General features: G+C 49.7%; 1 protein-coding gene across 1 annotated transcript in view; it reads left to right on the forward strand.

Annotated features, from left to right (window-relative positions):
- Positions 1–21,156, forward strand: part of LOC107120823 (zinc finger MIZ domain-containing protein 1-like) — a 258,073-nt gene that overhangs the window by 117,578 nt on the left and 119,339 nt on the right. The window contains exon 3 of the mRNA XM_015423595.1: positions 13,493–13,574. The gene's annotated coding sequence lies outside the window, so the exon portion shown is untranslated. The remainder of the gene's footprint in view (positions 1–13,492; positions 13,575–21,156) is intronic.

Here is a 21,156-nt window from a genome sequence, read left to right on the forward strand (position 1 = left end):
AAGACGCTGAACTGCAGGCTGTGGAAGGTCGGTAGTTCAGCAGTTCGAGACCTGAGTGTGCCGCATGACGGAGTGAGCTCCCATCTCTAGTTCCAGCTCCTGCCAACCTAGCAGTTCGAAAGCAAGAAATTGCAAGTAGATAAATAAGTACCACTTCGGTGGGAAGGTCACAGTGTTCCGTGCGCCTTGGTGTTTAGTCATGCCGGCCACGTGACCATGAAAACATCTTCGGACAGCGCTGGCTCTTCGGCTTTGAAACGGAGATGAGCACCGCAACCCCAGAGTCGGACTCGACTGGCTTTCGAGCAAGGGAACTTTTACCTTAAGAGACTGTTGCCCTGAGCTGGATAGCCCAGACTAGCCCAGTCTTGTCAGATTTCAGAAGCTACGCAGGTTTGGCCCTGGTTAGTATTTGGATGGGAGACCTCCAAGGAATACCAGGGTCGTGACACGGAGGCAGGCAAGGGCAAACCACCCCTGATCATCTCGTACCTTGAAAAACCCAAAGAGAGGTCACCAAAAGCCAGATGTAACTTTATCTCAACAACCAGGGGTCATTTCATAGAAAAAGTGGCACAGGAGCTCATTAGCATAACTCTCTTTTTTAACATTACAAAAATCAATTTTTATTAGACACAAAACTGCTTACAGAGGCACTTCTGGTTCACTAAGGCCATGCTGCCATGATCTAGCTGGGCTCGTCTACGATTATTCCCTCAGTGCCTCATTGTAAATCATGGCCAAGGCGCCAAGGAAGGTCACGTATTCCCGGAAGTTCACCCCCTGGTCTTTGTTGCGATCGAGATCTTCCATCAGACTTTGAATCTCGGTATCTTTCAAGGGTGCTCCAATGGTCAGCTCCTTCTGGATCAGTTCCTTCAACTCCCATCTTGTTCAGGGTGTTCTTGTCACTTTCTTTGCCAGAAGACTTGTGGAAAACAGCAACTAGGAAGCCAGCAGCTTGGTCTTGGGGGGGGGGGGCGCCATCTCGACAGTTTAAGATGGAAGTTGATCAAGAGAGCAACTGGGCGGGGCAGATGTTGAAGAAGGCAGAGAAAACCTCATTAGCATAATTCATTAGCATAACTTATTTGCATATGCCACACCCTCTGATATCACCGGAAGTGTGTCAGAAGGCAACACCCACCGCTCAGGCGCCACTTGACTGTTTTGGATTGCTAGCTATTGGGGAAGGGGATGTGCAGATCTGTCCTCGCAGAGGAGGGAGAGCTTGTACCTGAATAAAACTTGGTCTTAAAGGTGCCACTGGACTGTTTTGGGTCGGGGGGGGGGCTCTGCAACTTACCTGGCTGCTTCTTGCTGTGACTGAGGGCTTCTGGGAGCAGGGGGTGGGGCCTGTTGCATGTCCCCGCCCCCTGGGCTCTTTACTGCCGGAGCTCCGCTCCTGTGCGCTCCTGCAGGAAATGACCCCTGTCAACAACAACAAAAAAAGATGCTGCCCCCTTGACTCCTTGGGTTGGGGAATTTCCCCCGCCCCCCAGAGCCTTGCTTTAAAGGATTGATGTTAACTTGCTCTGACCAGCTGTCCTGATACCACCATCAGTAAGGAGCCAGTGTCCAACTCTCACCTTGAACCCCATGGTGGCTGCCGATCAGGTAGGGTTCCCAGCTCTTGGCTGTGAAATTCTTGAAGACTTGGGGATGGAGTCTTGGGGGAAGATGAAGTTTTGGGAAGAGGAAGGACCTTAGCAGGGTATAATGCCATAGAGTCCATCTTCCAGGGCAGCCATTATCTCCAGGGGAACTGATCTGTGGTCATCTGGAGACCAGTTGTCATTCCAGGAGATCTGCAGGCCCCATCTGGACATTCTCAACCCTACCAGGAGGGAGAGATAACTTTTGAGCCTCCCTTGTGCTTTACAAACATCTCGTCCCATTGTGACGAGTTGAGACAAGTCTTCCTGTTTTATGTTCTGAAATAGCCATCCAGAAACTTTTTCAGACTCACATGACCCCACAAGCCCAGCTTCCACTTTTTGTCTCTAGTCTGACCAGATTTTTTTTAAAAAAAGAGAAAGGAAGGATTCCTGTACCTCTTCAAAGTAGAAGTAGATAACAGGGTTTTTTAACAGGTTGTTTGTCATGCAGAGCACGGCCTGTTGATGGTCTCTTTTTCTACATAGCTATTCGAGGGAAAGGAGCCTTCTTTGTACCTGGTCACCAGTTTGGTGTCATGGTTAAGTGTGCGGACTCTAATCTGGGAGAACCGGGTTTGATTCCCCACTCCTACACTTGCACCTGCTGATGTGACCTTGGGTCAGTCACAAGCTCTGGCACAGCTGTCCTTCAAAAAAAGCAGTTTCTGTCAAGAGCTGTCTGTTGTGGGGAGGGGAAGGGAAAGGAGTTGGTAAGCCGCTCTGAGACTCCAAGTGAAAGGCGGGGTATAAATCCAATCTCCTCCTCCTCCTCCTCCGCCTCCTCCTCTGTATCATTTTTTCTTCTTCAAAGAAAACCTTGATTCTAAACCAAGAGATAACATGGTTGCGATGCCGCCACTTGCTGTGTCCCTCTTTTTTTAATTTAAATGTTTTATTGAATCATACCGTATGACAATCTTTCGATAGAACCGAGTACAATCATTCAAGTATACAGAACTGAGATATTGAACAGTCTAATAAGGTTGCAAACCAACGGTAAAATTTGAGTGTGAACAACTAAACCCAGTAAACTAGAAATACAAATGCAGGGCTGAGACGTTTGTTGAACAACAACAGATTTACACCAGCAGTGGAACACGGTGTGCTAGACTAAGGAATAGATGCAGTGTGAGCAGAGAAGAGAGAGTCAGCTTCTACTTAAGACATAGCAGTTGTTTGAGAGATCAGACCAACACTTGGTCATTAGAGACTGGATTGGCCTGAGGAATCTCTAAATTTATCCAGATTGTAGCTATTGGGGGGGGGGGAGTGCAGATCTGCCCTCACAGAGGAGGGAGAGCTTGTACCTGAATAAAACTTGGTCTTAAAGGTGCCACTGGTCTGTTTTGGATTGCTAGTTATGGGGGGGGGATGTGCAGATCTGCCCTCACAGAGGAGGGAGAGCTTGTACCTGAAGGCGGGACTGGGGGGGGGCTCTGCAACTTACCTGGCTGCGTTTTGCTCCTGGTGGCCCAACTGAGGGCTGCTGGGAGCAGGGGGTGGAGCTTGTTGCATGTACCTGCCCCCTGGGCTTTTTACTGCCGGAGCTCCGCTCCTGTGCGCTCCCGCAGGAAATGACCCCTGGGCAGAGCCCACGGGTTTATGCATCTCCTCCCACAAGCAAGCATTTTACTGATTGTTTCAGCTGAATCTTCATGTATTTGGGGTCCACCCTAGCAAATAAGCCGTTTGTGTTCTCACTTATGCCCTGCAAAGAAATTGCCTGTAGGTGATCAGGTATGAACACTTGTAACTTGGAAGAAAGGTGTTTCCAAATCATATTTGTGGCACAGGTGATTAACATGGGCACCCATATGCAGGACTGGCAAGAGAAAACATTTTAAATGTATTTTTTTGCTATCAACATCTGGGTATATATTGGAACTGGACTTTTGTTACAGTTTATACACTGTGTGTATGTGATTATGGTCTAGATTAGAATTTTTAGCCATAGTTCCGGAATAATTACAGGCTTTGTAGGACAAACGTTACTAAATAACTTTAACACTTGTTAATTGCCTTGCTACTTGTGGTGGCTCAAGTGGTTAAGACGCTGAACTGCAGGCTGTGGAAGGTCGGTAGTTCAGCAGTTCGAGACCCGAGGGTGCCGCATGACGGAGAGAGCTCCCATCTCTAGGTCCAGCTCCTGCCAACCCAGCAGTCGAAAGCAAGAAATTGCAAGGAGATACATAGGTACCGCTTCAGTGGGAAGGCAACAGCGTTCTGTGAGCCTTGGTGTTTAGTCATGCCGGCCACATGACCGCGGAAACGTCTTCGGACAGCGCTGGCTCTTCGGCTTGGAAACGGAGATGAGCACCGCAACCCTAGAGTCGGATTTGACTGGCTTTCAAGCAAGGGAGACCTTTGCCTTTACCTTTACTTGGTTTAATGCTCTTTTATTTTACTGATGTTGGTTATTGTTTGAGATCTTTTAGCTCTGGATGTATATTGTAATGGCCTCTGGCTAGTAATAAATGACCATTGGAAGAGAAAACATTGTGGGCTAACAACGGCCTTGCTGTGTGTGTGTTTGCCAGGCTGTTTTCATCAGGTTCTGTGTCCTTTCTAATACATTTAGCCGTTTTTGTGTATTATATATATGGAAAAGCATATTCTTTCAGCTGGGGCAGTGTTCTTATTAGAATTGTGTTGAGCATGCTTAAATTACACCCACTAAGCACACTTTGCTAGGAGCACATTTTTTAAAAAGACCTGTTCCACCAGAGTGCTGGAAACTTTCTCCCCTGCCACATTAGCACATGGGAACTTTTTCGTGGCCGTAACAAGACACGGGCGGTGGATGGAATGAGAGGCAGAGGCGCACAAGGAAGTTTACTTCTCGGTTGCATCCCTGTTCCGCTGGTCCATGCCTGTCAACAAGACGGATGCATGCTCAGAGTCAGTGGGAACCCCTAACACACTTTCTTCCCCGTTCACGATGCTGCACCTCTTTCAGGACCTTTTTCTGGGCAGAATGATGAGGCCGAAGTCTTGTGATGCTGCAGGTGGAGCTGAGGGGTCAGGAGACAAGAGGGCGGGGCCTTTAGGTTTTCTTAGGGTGCTGGTGGAGGAGGGGAAGGCCACCCAGTCATATCCAGCTGATAATCTATAATGCTGATCCATGCCACTGTAAGCTCTAGACTACTGTAATAGGCTGTGTGCGGGGCTGCCCTTGGAGACAGCACAGAAACTTCAACTGGTCCAAAATATAGTGTTTTGAGCATGATTGATGGTTGAAAGTGCTGTGAGCCGACTTATGGGTGCCCCATGGGGTTTTCGAGCAAGACTGTCTGCATATCTATGATGCAACCTAATGCTGATCTGTGTTCTGTTCAATTTCTTGTCTTGTTTTTTCCCCAAGCTACCCACCCGGCAACATACAGTTGTCAGCTCTGGGCTGGAAGATTCCTAGAGATTTGGGGGTGCCAATGTTCCCTCTAAGCTATGGAGTCCTTTGAGCAAAAATTCTCCTTTGTGAGCTACTAACTAAAGTTGTGAGCAGATGATTTAGCTACTGCGTAAGTTAGTTTGCTCTGGAGCCATCCTTCCTGAGCTAAGACAAAAACGTGTGAGCCAGAGGCTAAAAAACTGTGAGCTAGCTCACACTAACTCAGCTTAGAGGGAACACTGGTGGGATCTGGGGAGGGTGGGTTTTGGGAAGGGAAGGGACTTGGGCGGGGTACAGTGCCACAGGGCACACCCTCCAAACCAGCCATTTTCTCCAGGGGGTCTGATCTCTGTAGACCAGAGAGCAGTTAGGATTCTGAGAAATCTCCAGGCCCCACCTGGAGGTTGGCAGCCACACACCAACATCAGTTGCAGACTTTTCGCCTGATTCCCCTTATTGCTCCTGTTGGCTGGTGCTTACGGTTGATTAGGATGGGGCTTGCCTAGGGAAGAGCTTGTATTTGCAAAGAGACAGTTGCTGTTCCCTTTTCACCGAACAGCCAGACCAGTTTGGTAGAGGACTCGTCAGATGTTTTCCCTTGCATAGAATGTACTGAGTCTGCGGCTACTTGGTCAAGGAACAGAACAGCCTCAGCCTTATGGCAACGGGGAAATTCTGTCCTCGGTAAATAGCAACTCTCGTAAACGAGGAATAAAATTAGCAGCTTCCTTTGCCTCCACCAGCTGCTTGCTTGCTCCCTCTGCTGGATAAGCAAGGAAATGCTGCCCGCAAAGCTCCAAGGATTGTAGCAGCCCCACTAAATCTATCGAAAGGAAGGGTATTATTATTATTATTATTATTATTATTATTATTATTATTATTCCCAACACAGCACCTTAAGACAGAACATAAGAACACTCTCCAAGTCTAGTGGAACCTTAGAGACTGACCCGATTTCTACAGGACAGGCTTCGGAGAGTTATAGCTCCTTTCATCAGATACAAAGCTTTGACTCTGGAAAGCTTCTACCCCAAATATCTTGCTGGTCTCTGTGGTACTGCTGGACTCAAATCCAGCTCTTCCACTGAAGACCAACACGGCTACCCAACTGGAACGGTCATTTTGTCTGGCAACTAGCTTGGCCTTTTCTTCTGACCGATTTGGTACCAGTGCACATAAAGTAGGAGAAGCCCTGATTTCATATCCTGAGCATGCCCTGATGAAGGAAAATAGGGATGTTGTGCCTTTGGGGAAGAGGAAGAAGATGAAGAGGAGGAGGAGATTGGATTTATACCCCACCTTTGGAGTCTCAGAGTGGCTTACAAACTCCTCTTCCCTCCCCTTCCCCACAACAGACACCCTGTGAAGTAGGCGCGGCTGAAAGAGCTCTTTCAAGAACTGCTCGCGAGAGAACAGCTCTGACAGAACTACGGCTTGCCCAAGTTCATCCAGCAGCTGCAAGCGGAGGCGTGGGGAATCACTGCACCAAACTGGCTCTCAGGGGCAGAGCCCATGGAAGGTGCTGGATTCTTTCCCTGATATCTGCCTTGGACCTTGACATGCTGGAATAGGCAGTCTGCATTTGTTTAAAGTTATTTATACACCACGTTTCTCCACAGATTATAGACCCAAAGTTGTAGGCTGTCCATACCCTTGATCTGACTCAGTACAAAAGCGGTTTTATACGTCCCCCAGCCCACCCACGTCTGAGGGAAATAAGTCACCCGTCCGGCTCCACAGAAGACAGCTCCTTGGTCCCTGCTCTGGAAATCTATGAAAGATTCCAGCATGACTTCACGGCCATCTGACAGTTCATAAATATTTTGGGTGGTGTTTTGCTGTTGTGACTCTTCCCACCTACACAAGGGGGCCTGTGGGAAAGACGTCCGTGGCTTCTGAAGCAGCCCCCCCCCCCCGGGTGCACACATTTCCTGTCAACAAGCCCGTTGCCCCTTACGTAGTATTTATTTGACGGCTCGGCCACTCTTCCTAGAAGTCGCTGTGATGTGACGGAGTAACCTCGAGACGTAGTCTTGCTGCAGATAGGGTGGCTCTTTCAAGGCCTTTCCTCGGCGTAGGGTCATTTGTGCCCGTGAGTCCATTTGCAGGACCACGTTTACAGTGTGCACCGCCAACACGATGTTCCCTCTAAGCTGTGGAGTCTTGTGAGCAAAAAATCTACTTTGTGAGCTCCTGGCATTAAAGTTGTGAGCAAGTGATTTGGCTACTGCATACATTAGTTTGCTCCGGAGCCCTCCTTCTTGAGCTGAGACAAAAATCTGTGAGCCGGAGGCTAAAAAACTGTGAGCTAGCTCACACTAACTCAGCTTAGAGGGAACACTGCCACCAAACACGGCTGGCCCCATCTGTCATTCCTGCCACTTTGTTTTTGCGGCTGCTGCTTCTGGGAGCAGGATGAGCCCCACCCAGCAGACAGAAGAAGAAGAGGAGGAGGAGGAGGAGATTGGATTTATACCCTGCCCTTCACTAACCGAAGGAGTCTCAGAGCGGCTTACAAACCCCTTCCCCTGGTAATTGTAAGTCGCTCTGAGTCTCCTTCAGGTAGTGAAGGACGGGGTATAAATCCAATCTCTTCTCTTCTTCTTTCCCCTCCCCACAACAGACACCCTGTGAGGGAGGTGGGGCTGAGAGAGCTCTGAGAGAACTGCCCTTGAGAGAACAGCTCTGAGAGGACTGACCCAAGGTCACACCAGCAACTGCATGTGGAGGAGTGAGGAGTCAAACCCGGCTCTCCCTGATTAGAGTCCGCGCTCCTAACCACTACGCCAGAGCTCATTCGTTTTCCCAAATCAAACTGCGCACTAGGGGTGTGGGGGGGGGGGACACGCTGGTATTTCTATCTCCATCCTTGTTTCCAGGGGTCATTTCATAGAAAAAGAGGTGCTGGAGCTCATTAGCATAACCCATTAGCATAACTTATTTGCATACGCCACACCCCCTGACATCACCGGAATTGTGTCAGAAGGCAACACCCACTGCTCAGGCTCCACTGGACTGTTTTGGATTGCTAGCTATTGGGAACGTGCAGATCTGTCCTCATAGAGGAGGGAGAGCTTGTACCTGAATAAAACTTGGTCTTAAAGGTGCCACTAGACTGTTTGGGGCGGCGGCGGGGGGGCTCTGCAACTTACCTGACTGCTTCTTGCTCTGACTGGGGGCTGCTGGGAGCAGGGGGCGGGGCTTGTTGCATGTGCCCGCCCCTTGGGCTCTTTACTGCCGGAACGCCGCTCCTGTGCGCTCCTGCAGGAAATTACCCCTGCTTGTTTCCACACTCTGCATCGAAACATCTACCCACACGAGTGTTGCCAGGCCTGCACTTGAAAGTCCTGGGAACTTTTGGGGGATGGGGGCACGCAGGAGCAGCAGTCAGCATGGTGATGTCCCTTCCAGGGGAAGACCTGTAAGGGATATCACCAATGTTCCCTCTAAGCTGTGGAGTCTTGTGAGCAAAAATTCTACTTTGTGAGCTCCTGGCATTAAAGTTGTGCGCGAGTGATTGGGCTGCTTCATACATTAGTTGGCTCTGGAGCCCTCCTTCCTGAGCTAAGACAAAACTGTGTGATCCAGAGGCTAAAAAACTGTGAGCTAGCTCACATTAACTCAGCTTAGAGGGAAACACTGGACATCACTGCAATGAGTGACGCTCTAGGAATTCCTCCAATCACTATGGCAAAGACCATCGAGATTGAGGGAACACCTGTTCCCAAGGAATAGCATGGCTCATGCTTTTTTGTTTGGTTTTTGTGCCACAATATAATTGAAAAGCTTCCTCAAGCCACCTCAAGTAGTCATCCTACGCCCATCTGGGCCTTTCAGTTACTCTGCAAGACATAATAATCCATTCTCCTGTGTTCTTAAAGAAAGAAAAATACATATCCTTGGGTGGACAATGATAGTCTAGCATTTGGCACAAACTCTGTGGTTTAACCCTATTGTCCATTCACCTGTTTCCAGAGATTTTTGATTCTCTTCCAGGAAGTTCACCGGTGCACCCCTGTTTCACTTTCACATTCTGTATCATCTTTAGTGGGGCGGAAAGGCAGAATGGTGTAACCTGATCTCATTAGATCTCAGAAGCTAAGTAAGGTCCGCACTTGGGAGGAGGGAGACCATCAAGGAAGACTCTGCAGAGGAAGGCCATGGCCAACCACCTCTGCTTCTCCTTGGCCTTGAAAGCCCCTTGCTGGAGTCACCATAAATCAGTTGTACAGCCTGACAAGCACTTTACACACATCATCTTTAGCATGACTTCTTAGTTCCATATCAGACTGGTGATTACAGTTTCCCTCGCACCGTGTGAGAAGAGCTATTTATATAATCTATACAGGGCTATTTTTGGGCAGGAACGCACAGGAATGGAGTTCCGGGTGGCTCCCAAGTTGGCCACGCCCAGCAGGAACTCATTAGCATAATAGGCCACACCCAACAGCAGGAACTCACTAGAATTGGCTACATTACAGGTGTGTGGCCTATGCAAAGGAGTTCCTGCTACAAAAAAAGCCCTGGGTTTGGACAACAAGCAAGGTAAACAGAATAACAAGCAAAAGGTGGGTGTGGCTGGATGACCACACTTCTGGTAACATGGGGGTGTGGCCTAATGTGCTAATGAGCTGTGCTGTCAGGGGTGTGGCCCAATACACTAATACGTTCCTGCTGTTGGGTGTGGCCTATTATGCTAATGAGTTCCTGCTGGGCTTTTTCTACAAAAAGAGCCCTGACTACCACTCACTCCCAAAGGAGGCCAGCCATTCTGTTATGTACTGGGATTTAATCACCCCTGATTGAATCATCCCAGAGACTGGCTGAGCTTGGAGCACAAGAACAATAGCCGACCAGGACTCTGGAATAAACCAATCAAGTAGTAATGTTATGTAAATAGCCTATCACGGGGAGTGGGGTGTGTTTGGGTGTGGCAACTGCATGCTATTTAACATAGCTGCAGCTCTGGGGTCTTGTCTTGTAGTTTTGCTGCTGTCACCGAATAATTGCCACTGGTGCCTGGGGGGGAATCAGCGGACCCTGTGGCTGGGAGGAACTCAGGCTTCACCACCGGGGTCCAGGGGGGGAAAGAGAAGGCTTACCTGCAGAGCTGCTTCTGCAGGCCGGGAGCCTTTAGGAATATTCCCCCCCCCCCGCGGTATCACGGGCCCTGCTTCTTTTTATTTTATATTTTAGCTGTAGTTTTGATTTATATAGCTTTTTTATGTTTAGCTATAGTTTTGATTTGACCTGCATAGCCAACCATGCAAATTCATTACTTTTTTTTAAAAAAAATGGATTGTTTTATGTATTTGTGGTTTTGTCCTTCCCCTCCCCTCCCCCCGGTTTTAAAACCTTTAAAAAAAAAAAGAGTACGCTCTCACGCAGTTCTTGTGGATAATCACCTGAGAAGGATTAATTACAACTTGAAAGGTGCCAAGCCTTCCCTGCTATTGTATTGGCGATGGCATCCATCCATTGTTGTTAATTTTATGAAACAATTAAGGAAGGGAAATGTTTCACCCCACATTGCGGGTTGCAGTATTAATTTGTGAAATAATAATAGTGTGGGTAGATTGGCATTTTGTCCTGATTTTTTTTTTGTTGAGTTACAGTTGACCTAGTAATTACCTTTTATTACTATATTTTGATGTCTTGAGAGACATACGCAGTTTGCTACTTCAGTGAAGCAGCTTGGCTGATGTTGTGTACCAAAAAAGATTTAGAATGTAAGAGCACAAGCCAGGAGTTACGTTCTTAGTGTTAGATCTGCTGAGGTTTCTAGGTCAGGTTGCCAGCTCTGGGTTGGAACCTTCCGGGAGATTTGGGGGGTGGAGCCTGGAGAGGGCGGGATTTGGGGAGGGGAGGGACTTCAGAAGTGTATGAAGAAGAAGAAGAAGAGGAGGAGATTGGATTTAAACCCCACCCAGTTCAAAAGCAAGACATTGCAAGTAGATCAATAGGTACCACTTCGGTGGGAAGGTAACAGCATTCCGTGCGCCTTGGTGTTTAGTCATGCCGGCCACATGACCACGGAAACGTCTTCGGACAGCGCTGGCTCTTCGGCTTGGAAACGGAGATGAGCACCGCAACCCTAGAGTCGGATTCGACTGGCTTTTGAGCAAGAGAAACCTTTACCTTTACCTTCACTACCCAAAGGAGTCTCAGAGCGGCTTACAATCTCCTTTCACTTCCCCTCCCCACAACAGACACCCTGGGAGGTAGGCGGGGCAGAGAGAGCTCTTTCAAGGACTGCCCTTGAGAGCTCTTGTCAGAACTATGGCTTGCCCAAGGTCATCCAGCAGCTGCAAATGGAGGAGTGGGGACTCAAACCTGGTTCTCCCAGATAAGGGTCCGCACTCCTAACCACTACACCAAACTTGCCATAGAGACCAACTTCTGAAGTAGCCGTTTTCTCCACAGGAACTGATCTCTGTAGCGTGGAGACCAGTTGTCATTTTGACAGCTGCACCCACCACCTGGAGGTTGGCAACCCCTTTTCTGTGTTGCATTTCATCTTTATCTCTAGTAGCATTTGGAGGAACCCACATTATTTTAGTAATTGACCTTGCATCTATTTACCAGGATAATTTTTATCAGTGGGGAAATTTGCAAACATAGACTTAATTTGCATTCTTTCTCCAGTTTGCTGAATTTCTTAAATTTGTTCCTTGCATAGTTTATATTGCAATGCTTTCACTGTATAAATATTCTGTGTGTGTTTGATTTCTCTTTTACAATGCAGGACTGTAGAGGAAGAAGCGGGGGCTGGATGGGTGATTGAAGTGTGCTAAGATCACAGGGCAGCTAGACTGGGGGGACGGAGACAGAGTAGAGCAGAGGTCATTTCGGGGGGAACGCGGGGGAACACAGTTCCCCCGGGTGAGGTGCAGTGGGGTGGGGCACATGATGAAGCCCCGCCCCCTGTTTCCGGCTGCCCTGCTTCCAGCCCTCATTCAGCCAGGAGGAGGCAGGAGAAGAGGGAGGGTAAGTTGCTTCCTCCCCGCCTCTCCCCACCCCTGACTGCCTGGGGCCAGGGAGGGCCTTGGCGGGGCTTCCCGCTGGCCTTGCAGGTCTACTGCCGGGCCCCTGATGTCAGGGGGTGTGGCATATACTAATGAGTTATGCTAATGAGTTCCCCTAGCTCTTTTTCTACGAAATGACCCCTGGAGTAGAGTAGCTGGTTCAGAGAGGGTTTGTGGGGGAGAGTTAGTAGAGTGCGTGCGGATGGGGAGAAGAGAGATGGCTGGCAATGCTGTGGACAGTGTTCCCTACAGCTGCTCAGTAACACAGGATCGCCCATTTTAAGATTACAGCGGTTATATTCTGCTCAGGATGTGAACTGCTCTGCGGGAGCAATGAAAACTGTATATGATTTTAGAGACAGAAAGCCGAAGTAAGGGCAGAAGGACTCTGATAAATGGCTCTTTGAAATAAAGAAGATGCTCAGAAAGTTCTCTCATAATGACTAATTTACTAATACAGAACAATGTGAAAAACAAGAACTCTACCAGTATATTGTTTTGCTAACTCTTTTAATACTAATATTAAGTTTAACATAAAGGAGGTCTCCCACTCTTGGGTTTTTAGCTAGTGTGGGTATCTTTTCTTTATCCATAGTTGTAGTTCCCCCTCCTATATTTTTCTTTGTAGTTTGTAGTCTTATTGGAAAAAAAAATACCCCTCCGGGGGTTTAAAAAAAAAAAAAAAAGGATGTGAACTGCTCTGCTTAGTAGGGAAAAGAAATTAGAGGGAACATTGGACGTGGAGTGTGAGGAAAATGTCTGTGTGAAGGTTAGGAGCCCAAGTGACAAGGCGGGAGATTGAGTTCTTGTGGCTCGATCTGTTTCAGAACCTTTGGAGAAACAAGAACTGTACACCTATCTGAAACCATTACACTTATGATACTATACTTATGTATATAGGCTTTCTTCCGTGTGGGCTTATTTCCATGTGGGCAGTTTTCCACGTAGTTTTTTTTCCTGTGAGCATTTATGACCATGGGTTTTTTTCTGTGGGCTTTTTTCCTGTGGGCTTTTTTCCGGTCACCAAGTTGGCAACCCTAGGTTTCAGAGAAGAAGAGTTAAAACTTGGTGGTTAGTGGTGGTCTTTTCGGAAATGTGTGGTGGGTTTTCATGGGGGGGGAATCATAAGGCTCAAGGAACAGATTTGCTGAACATGAGGTGACCCAACAGTGTCCATAGTGAAAGAGACGATTTCTCGTACTCATTGAGGAAGTTCTACTTCCTTGCCTTCTGGAATCCATAACGATACCTTCCCATGAAGTCAAATTCACCCATGTTAAACGAGCTCAGAGTATTTTAGGATTCTGTGGAAGCTCTCAGTTTTCGGATTGTGAGATTTATGTCTTGCTCAGCATTAATGTCATAGGCTTATAAAGACTCTTATCACTGCTTCGTAACACTGTGCTTTTTTGTCATTGCAGGACAATACATTTTGTTATGTGAAGCTACGAAGGGCCTAGACATCAGCTCCTGTGGGGTAGGAGGTGAGCGTGGAACACTCAGGTAAGAACGGTTTCCTTGACTAATTGAACTAAACATGCAGGGTATTTTTCTCAGGTATTGATTAATTTCGATTTATAGTCTGCTCTTATCTAAGGACTGCAAGAAAGAGAAAACTGAATATGTGTGTACCAGTTAAGGGGCTGTTGAAGGTGTGAAGGTGATGAAAGAGGTCCTACACGGTCCAATTTCTCCCGATCTCAGTTCTTCTCTCTGCCGTACAGACTTCTTAGCTTTGGGGAATAAAAAAAATGCCGAGGTTTATATGGAAACAGCGTGAAACTGGGCCATCAGGTTATTACAGTCAAAATGGCACCTGGTTTGTTCGAACTTTTTGGGAGGTTCTTGAGAGACAGATGTCGCTTGTGGTTGATAATATGGAGAAGAGGTGGATTTCTGGCACAACCTGTGACTGGTTCTGCTAGTCCCGACAGCCGTGTTAAGGACTCTTGCTTCTTTGCTAACCTACTGGCTGTTCTGTACATTTATGAAGCCTTCACAAAGACCAGTTTCTGAAGTGGAAACGCTTGATTTTCCTTTCTATCGACCCTGGTTGCTTACACGAGATAGTATAGTTAAGGGCAGGGCTTTTTTTGTAGAAAAAGCCCAGCAGGAACTCATTAGAATAATAGGCCATACCCAACAGCATAAACCCATTAGCATATTAGGCCACACCCATGACAGCATGGCCCATTAGCATATTAGGCCACACCCCTGTGTTACCAGAAGTTGGTTATCCAGCCACACCCACCTTTTGCTTCTTATTCTGCTTACCTTGTTTGTTGTCAAAACCGAGGGCCTTTTTTTGTAGCAGGAACTCCTTTGCATGTTAGGCCACAAACCCCTAATGTAGCCAATTCCAATGAGTGCCTGCTGTTGGGTGTGGCCTATTATGCTAAGGAGTTCCTGCTGGGTGCGGCCAACTTGGGAGCCAGCCGGAACTCCGTTCCTGTGCGTTCCTGCCCAAAAATAGCCCTGGTTAAGGGAATATATGATGGTAACATTACAATTCATCTGGGCAGGTTCCAAAACCAATGGTACTTGGGTATAACCCGGGTTGCATAAAAATTGACTGATCTTCATTTGTCTCCAGACTATCACATGGAGCCTGTCTTCTCCTGAGTCAGACCCTTGTTCTATCTAGGTCAGAGTTGTCTCTTCTGATCAGCGGTGTCTCTACCGAGTCTCAGGCAGAGGTCACCGTTTTCCTGGAGACTGAACCGTGGAACCTTCTCGTCCGTAGCAACTGAGTAGCAGCTCCTCTTCTCCTTTAAGGAAGCCAGCATAGTAGAATAGTTGTTGCTGAGCGAGGGCCAGAGACTTGCTTTATGTCCTTGCTCAGTCATGACTAGGGTTGCCAGCTACGCGTTGGGAAATACCTGGAGATTTGGGGATTGGAGCCTGGGGAGGGCGGGGTTTGAGAAGGGGTGGGACCTCAGCAGGGTATAATGCCATAGAGTCCAGCCTCCAAAGCGGCCATTTTCTCCAGGAGAACTGCTCTTGGTCAGCTGGAGATCAATTGTAGCAGCAGGGGATCTCCAGGTGCCCCCTGTAGGCTGGCAACCCTAGCCACGACACTTGCTGGGTGTCGTGAGGGTTACCAGCTCTGGAGTGGGAAGTTCTTGACGATTTGGGGGGTCTAGGGAGGGAAGGGGGACCTCTGTGGAGTAAAACCTCTTCACCTCCCGAGGTAACCATTTCCTCAAGAAGAACTGTATCTATATAGCCTGGAGATCAGTTGTGATTCCGATAATTCTCCAGGCCACATCCGCGCTTGCCAGCCTCCAGGTAGGGCCTGGAGATTTCCCGGAATTCAGACTGATAGCCAGATGACAGAGATCAGTTCCCCTGGAGGGAAAACGGCTGCTTTGGCGGGTGGACCCTGTGATATTACACATCCTGTTGAGGCCCTTCCCTCCCCAAACCCAACCTTCCCCAGGCTCCGCCCACAATTCCCCAACCCGGAGCTGGTACCCTTAGCCCCAACTGTAGGCCGGCAACCCTAGGCCGTGGTGAGGCCCACCGTGAAGGCTGTGGGGAGGGGGGGGGAAGAAGGGAAATCCCAGTTAGGCCACCAGGAGCGCCTAAAAAACTAAATAGGGTTGCCAGCTAGGGTTGCCAAATGGTACTCACCTCTCCGGCGGGGGACTCCTGCGCGGCTCCCAGAGAGTGCACGCGCGCCGCATGCACATCACAGGGAAGTGATGTCATGATGCTGGTCATGCTGGGGGCGGGGCCACGACCATCCAAGGGAAAACCATAGAGTTTTCCCTTGTATGGCCGTGGCCCCACCCCCAGCGTGCCCGGCGTCATAACGTCACTTCCCTGTGACGTGCATGCTGGGGCGGGGTTCCCCCCGGGGCCCGATTCCCCGGCATCTGGGAACGGGCCTCTGGGGCGGGGGGATTTCTGCCCCCTGGGGGGATTTGGCAGCCCTATTGCCAGCAGTGTTCCCTCTAAGCTGTGGAGTTCTGTGAGCAGAAATTCTACTTTGTGGGCTCCTGGCATTCAAGTTGTGAGTGAGCAATTTGGCTGCTGCATAAATTAGTCTGCTCTGGAGCCCTCCTTCCTGAGCTAAGACAGAAATGTGTGAGCCGGAGGCTAAAAGACTGTGAGCTGGCTCACACCAACTCAGCTTAGAGGGAACACTGGTTGCCAGCCTCTGGGCCTGGGGGGGGTCCCCCCGCTTTTGGGGGCTCCAGTCCACCCCCAGCCAGCTCGGGTGTATGTTTGTGTGTGTGTGTATGTGTGTATATCCACAGTTTGGAATGGGGGTTGGGGGTCAGGCACAGCACGGCACAGTTTTTTGTTAGGACCACTCTTTCGAGGAAAAACCAATTTGTGGGACCGGATGGGGGAGTCCTGGACTTAAATCCACGTGCTGCTCGATCCGGCCCAGGGCCCATCTGGTTGGGCACCCTGTTTACGAACGCGGCTGGCAGGGAGACATCTCGGCAAGGGATTGCCCTGTGTCGCTGGTCCCTGGCGCCTCTTGTTTGGGGGCACTGTAGAGAGGGCCTTTTCAGTGGCCGCCCCACGCTTATGGAGCAGCCTACCTGTGGAGGTGTGCCTGGCCCCCTCACTTTTGCTCTGAAGGAGGCGGCCGGAGACGGTTTGTCAGGAAGGCATTGGCTTAGTGGGCACCAGCAGGCACCAGCAGGGAGCTCCAGGCCCCAACCTCCCGCACCTCACCCAAGGGGATGGCGTCCCCCCGCGTCCCCCCCCAAATGACCCCTGTACATTTCCCAAGTGATGATCCATCGGGTAAAGCTAGCAGGCAGCTTCTATTTCTCACTGTGATGATTCAGCTTAGCCAGCAAGCCTAGTAGATATACTTTCCCATGTGATGTTGTCGTTTGAAAGTTTTTACAATACACTAGAGTTGATGTTGTGTATAGAAAACAAATATATTTAGCTATAAGTGCATGTGAATATTGTGTTTATTATTTTAACACGGTGTTTTCTGTGTTTACCTAACTTAGCCATGTTTCCTGTGTGCTTGTTGCTGAACCTCCAGGTGGGGCCTGGGGATCTCCCTAGGGTTGCCAAGTCGTTGAGTACTCACCAGCGGGGGAGTTTCTTGAGGCTCCGGGAGCTGCCGCTGGATGTGTGTGCATGCGCACCGCCAGGACGTCACAGGAAGTGACGCACGACGTAGAGCACGTTGGGGCCACGCCCCCAACGAGCTCTACATGGTTGCATCACCTCTGGTGACGCAGCCACTCTGCGCTTCGGGGGGGGGGCGGGGGTTCCCTAGATCTCCCGCTTTTACAACTGATCTCCAGCTGACAGAGATCAGATCCCCTGGAGAAAATGGCTGCATTGGAGGCTGAGGTCTGTGACATTACGCCCTGTGACCTCTGTCACAGATGAAATATAGATTATTTTTTAAAAAAAACCACATACACTTTGGACTGCAGTCTGACAATTGTTTCAGGGAGCTTGAAAAAGAGCTCATGGCTCGTGGTCTGCTCGTCCATCCCAGGGGTCGTTTCGTAGAAAAAGAGCTAGGGGAACTCATTAGCATAACTCATTAGCATATGCCGCACCCTCTGACATCACCGGAAGAGTGTCATAAGGCCACACAGCCCGCCCCCAACGGTCCCGGCCGCCACTGCCGGCCTTGCAGCTCCACTGCCGAGCCCCATGAGGGGCCCGGCGGTGGACCTGCAAGGCCGGCGGGAGTGCAAGGAAGCCCCGCGAAGGCCCTCCCTGGCCCCAGGCAGGCAGGGGTGGGGAGAGGCAGGGAGGAAGCAACTTACCCTCCCTCTTCCCGCCCCCGTGCCTCACCCGGGGGAACGGCGATCCCCCGCGATCCCCCTCGAAATGACCTCTGGTCCATCCCATTTCTGTTTTTTTTAAAAATTCCCCCTCCCAGAAACCTGCTTTAAAAAATATCCTGTTCGACCAGAAGTAACGGTGGACCAAAATAAATGCGGGAAATAAAAGCTGCTCTCCCTCCATCCCCCCATGAAGTCAGCCGACCGGAACGGTCCTCCTGTGCTTTTGATTTCTCTGGCAGTTCATTTTTGGTGAGCGTCACCGTCAGCGGCATCCGGTAATCTGATTTGATAGCTGTCATCTTGAGAGCTGCCGTAATGCAAACAAAAGATGATCACTCAAATGAGGTTAGAGTGAAGAGCCCTTTTCCTGAGCTCTGCCGCTGCCGCGCGGAATCCCCCCGTCAAATTAGGAGTGCGGCGTTCCTGCCTCTTCTCGCACCTGGGAGCCTGCCGTTAAAATTCACGCACACTCGCCCTCTCGCACTTCAAGTCTGCGACACGATGGATTCCTTCGGAGACTCTGCCTAAAAACTCAGGCTGAGGTCTGGCTCACCTGACTGGGAGTGCTTGTGTGTTCCCGGGTGAGTGTGTCAACTAGAGAGACCTAAAAAACACTACCCCGACCTAGATGAGAACATCAGAAGAGCTCTGCTGGATCAGACCAGTGAGGGTCCATCTAGTCCAGCATCCTGTCTCACGCAGGGGCCAGCCAGTTCCTCTCAAGGGCCAACAACAGGGCAGAGAGGCTGAGGCCTTCATAAGAACATCAGAAGAGCTCTGCTGGATCAGACCAGTGAGGGTCCATCTAGTCCAGCATCCTGTCTCACGCAGGGGCCAGCCAGTTCCTCTCAAGGGCCAACAACAGGGCAGAGAGGCTGAGGCCTTCATAAGAACATCAGAAGAGCTCTGCTGGATCAGACCAGTGAGGGTCCATCTAGTCCAGCATCCTGTCTCACGCAGGGGCCAGCCAGTTCCTCTCAAGGGCCAACAACAGGGCAGAGAGGCTGAGGCCTTCATAAGAACATCAGAAGAGCTCTGCTGGATCAGACCAGTGAGGGTCCATCTAGTCCAGCATCCTGTCTCACGCAGGGGCCAGCCAGTTCCTCTCAAGGGCCAACAACAGGGCAGAGAGGCTGAGGCCTTCATAAGAACATCAGAAGAGCTCTGCTGGATCAGACCAGTGAGGGTCCATCTAGTCCGGCATCCTGTCTCACCCAGGGGCCAACCAGTTCTTCTGGAGGGCCAACAGCAGGGCAGGGAGGTCGAGGCCTTCCTCGATGTTGCCTCCTGGCTCTGGGATCCAAAGGCTGCGTGCCTCTGTATGTGGAGGTTCCCCACAGTCCCCATGGCTAGTAGCCATTCATAGACATCCTCCATGAATCTAATCCCCTTTTAAAGCTGTTTATTCTTGTGTCTATCACTGCATCCTCTTGGATGGCCCAAGGCGGCCCGATCTCATTAGATAATGAACCCCACCTGCCCTACGTCCATATTTTTTAAAAAATCCAAGCTGTTTCATGCGTTTGCTAAGTGCACACAGCATTGTTCAAAAAAACAAATGCAAAACAGTAAAAGCAAGACTAAACGAAATCCACCAAATGGCAGGAGGTGCCACAGTCATGAGCCAACTTTTCAGCAGTCCCCCTGATTCAAATCGGAGCAATTTAGATGCATTAGGACTTTTGTTGAAACTGAGCAGGGTTGGCCTTGGTTTGTATTTGGATGGGAGGCCACCAAGGAAGTCCAGGGTTGCTACGCAGAGGCAGGCAATGGGAAACCTCCTCTTTCCATGTGCCTTGACCTGGACGGCCCAGGCTAACCGGATCTCGTCAGATCTCAGCAGCTAAGCAGGGTCGGGCCTGGTTAGTATTTGGATGGGAGACCACCAAGGAAGCCCAGGGTTGCTACGCAGAGGCAGGCAGTGGGAAACCACCTCTGACTGTCTCTTGCCTTGAAAACCCTGCATGCTTGCCGTAAGTCAGCGGTGACCTGACGGCACTTTCCGTTTTCCATCTGTGTGGCTACTGTAATATCTGGCGTACAATTTTTTAAAAAAGTGTCGACGGTGCCGTCCTCGTCATCTGAAAGGTAGCATGAAATGGTTGACATGATGTGACCGTGCGGGATCGCTCTCCGGCTGCGTTTCTTTTTCCCTTCGTCAATGGCTGTTTGAATCGCGGCACTACGAAGGGGCTGTGCCGGATGGTTCCCCGCACAGCTAGATGCCAGGGGCACCCGTGATTGACTGTGCCGCAAAGCAGTTGTCTCCCCCTTCAGCACAGCCAATCACGGAATCAGAGGTCAAACTTTTAGGCAGGATGGAGCGGGGACCTTGGAGTACTTTTCTAGCCAAGGTTATAGGCAGGGGTCATTTTGTAGGAAAAAAAAGGTGCAGGAGCTCATTAGCATAACTCAGTAGCATAACTTATTTGCATATGCCACGCCCCCTGACATCACCGGAAGTGTGTCAGAAGGCAACTCCCACCGCTCAGGCTCCCCTGGACTCTTTTGGATTGTTAACTATGGGGGGGGGGGGCGTAGCAGATCTGTCCTCGCAGAGGAGGGAGAGCTTGTACCTGAATAAAACTTGGTCTTAAAGGTGCTATTTTGGGCCGAGGGGCTCTTGCAGCTTACCTGGCTGCTTCTTGCTCTGACTGAGGGCTGCTGGGATCAGGGGGTGGGGCTTGTTGCATGTGCCCGCCCCCTGGGCTCTTTACTGCCGGAGCTCCGCTCCTATGCCGCTCCTGCAGGAAATGACCCCTGGTTTTATGTCCAGTACGAAGGAGACCCAAGCTGCTGAGCTCGCATAAGTCATAGGAGGAGGGATATCGTATGCATTGAAGTCACCCATTCAAAACTTAACTCAGCTGTGCCTCAGTGGAAGAATTTAAAGAAGCCAAACGCTATCGCTCCTGGTCTCAAAAGTAGCTGCAATTTTTCTCTTTTTTTTTTTTTTTTTTTAACAAGTAACCAGAATACGTATTAGTGTTCCGGGACTAATATGATTTCTATTTATCTTTTAAATTTTCTGTCCCGTCTTAGCAGCAAAATCAAAATTGCATCGGAAAGGGGGCACTAAGTCAACGCAAAAGAAAAGACTGGGTTGGCCTCTTGAACTCTGCCCAGATCCAGCCCAAAGATCACAACATTTGCCCGGCTCCGTGGGCCTCCCCAGGGTATCGAGGGCTCCTGGAACGTTTGTCTCTTCCCTCCCCACCAATTCCCCCCCATCTCAGGAAACCTGTTTCCCAGTTCATATCCGTAGGATCAAGGGTTCCTTTTTTACCTTACAAAAGTCTCTG

The sequence above is a fragment of the Gekko japonicus genome, unplaced genomic scaffold (assembly GCF_001447785.1).
Source record: "Gekko japonicus isolate JY-2015 unplaced genomic scaffold, Gekko_japonicus_V1.1 scaffold1941, whole genome shotgun sequence".
NCBI classification, from domain to species: Eukaryota; Metazoa; Chordata; class Lepidosauria; order Squamata; family Gekkonidae; genus Gekko; species Gekko japonicus.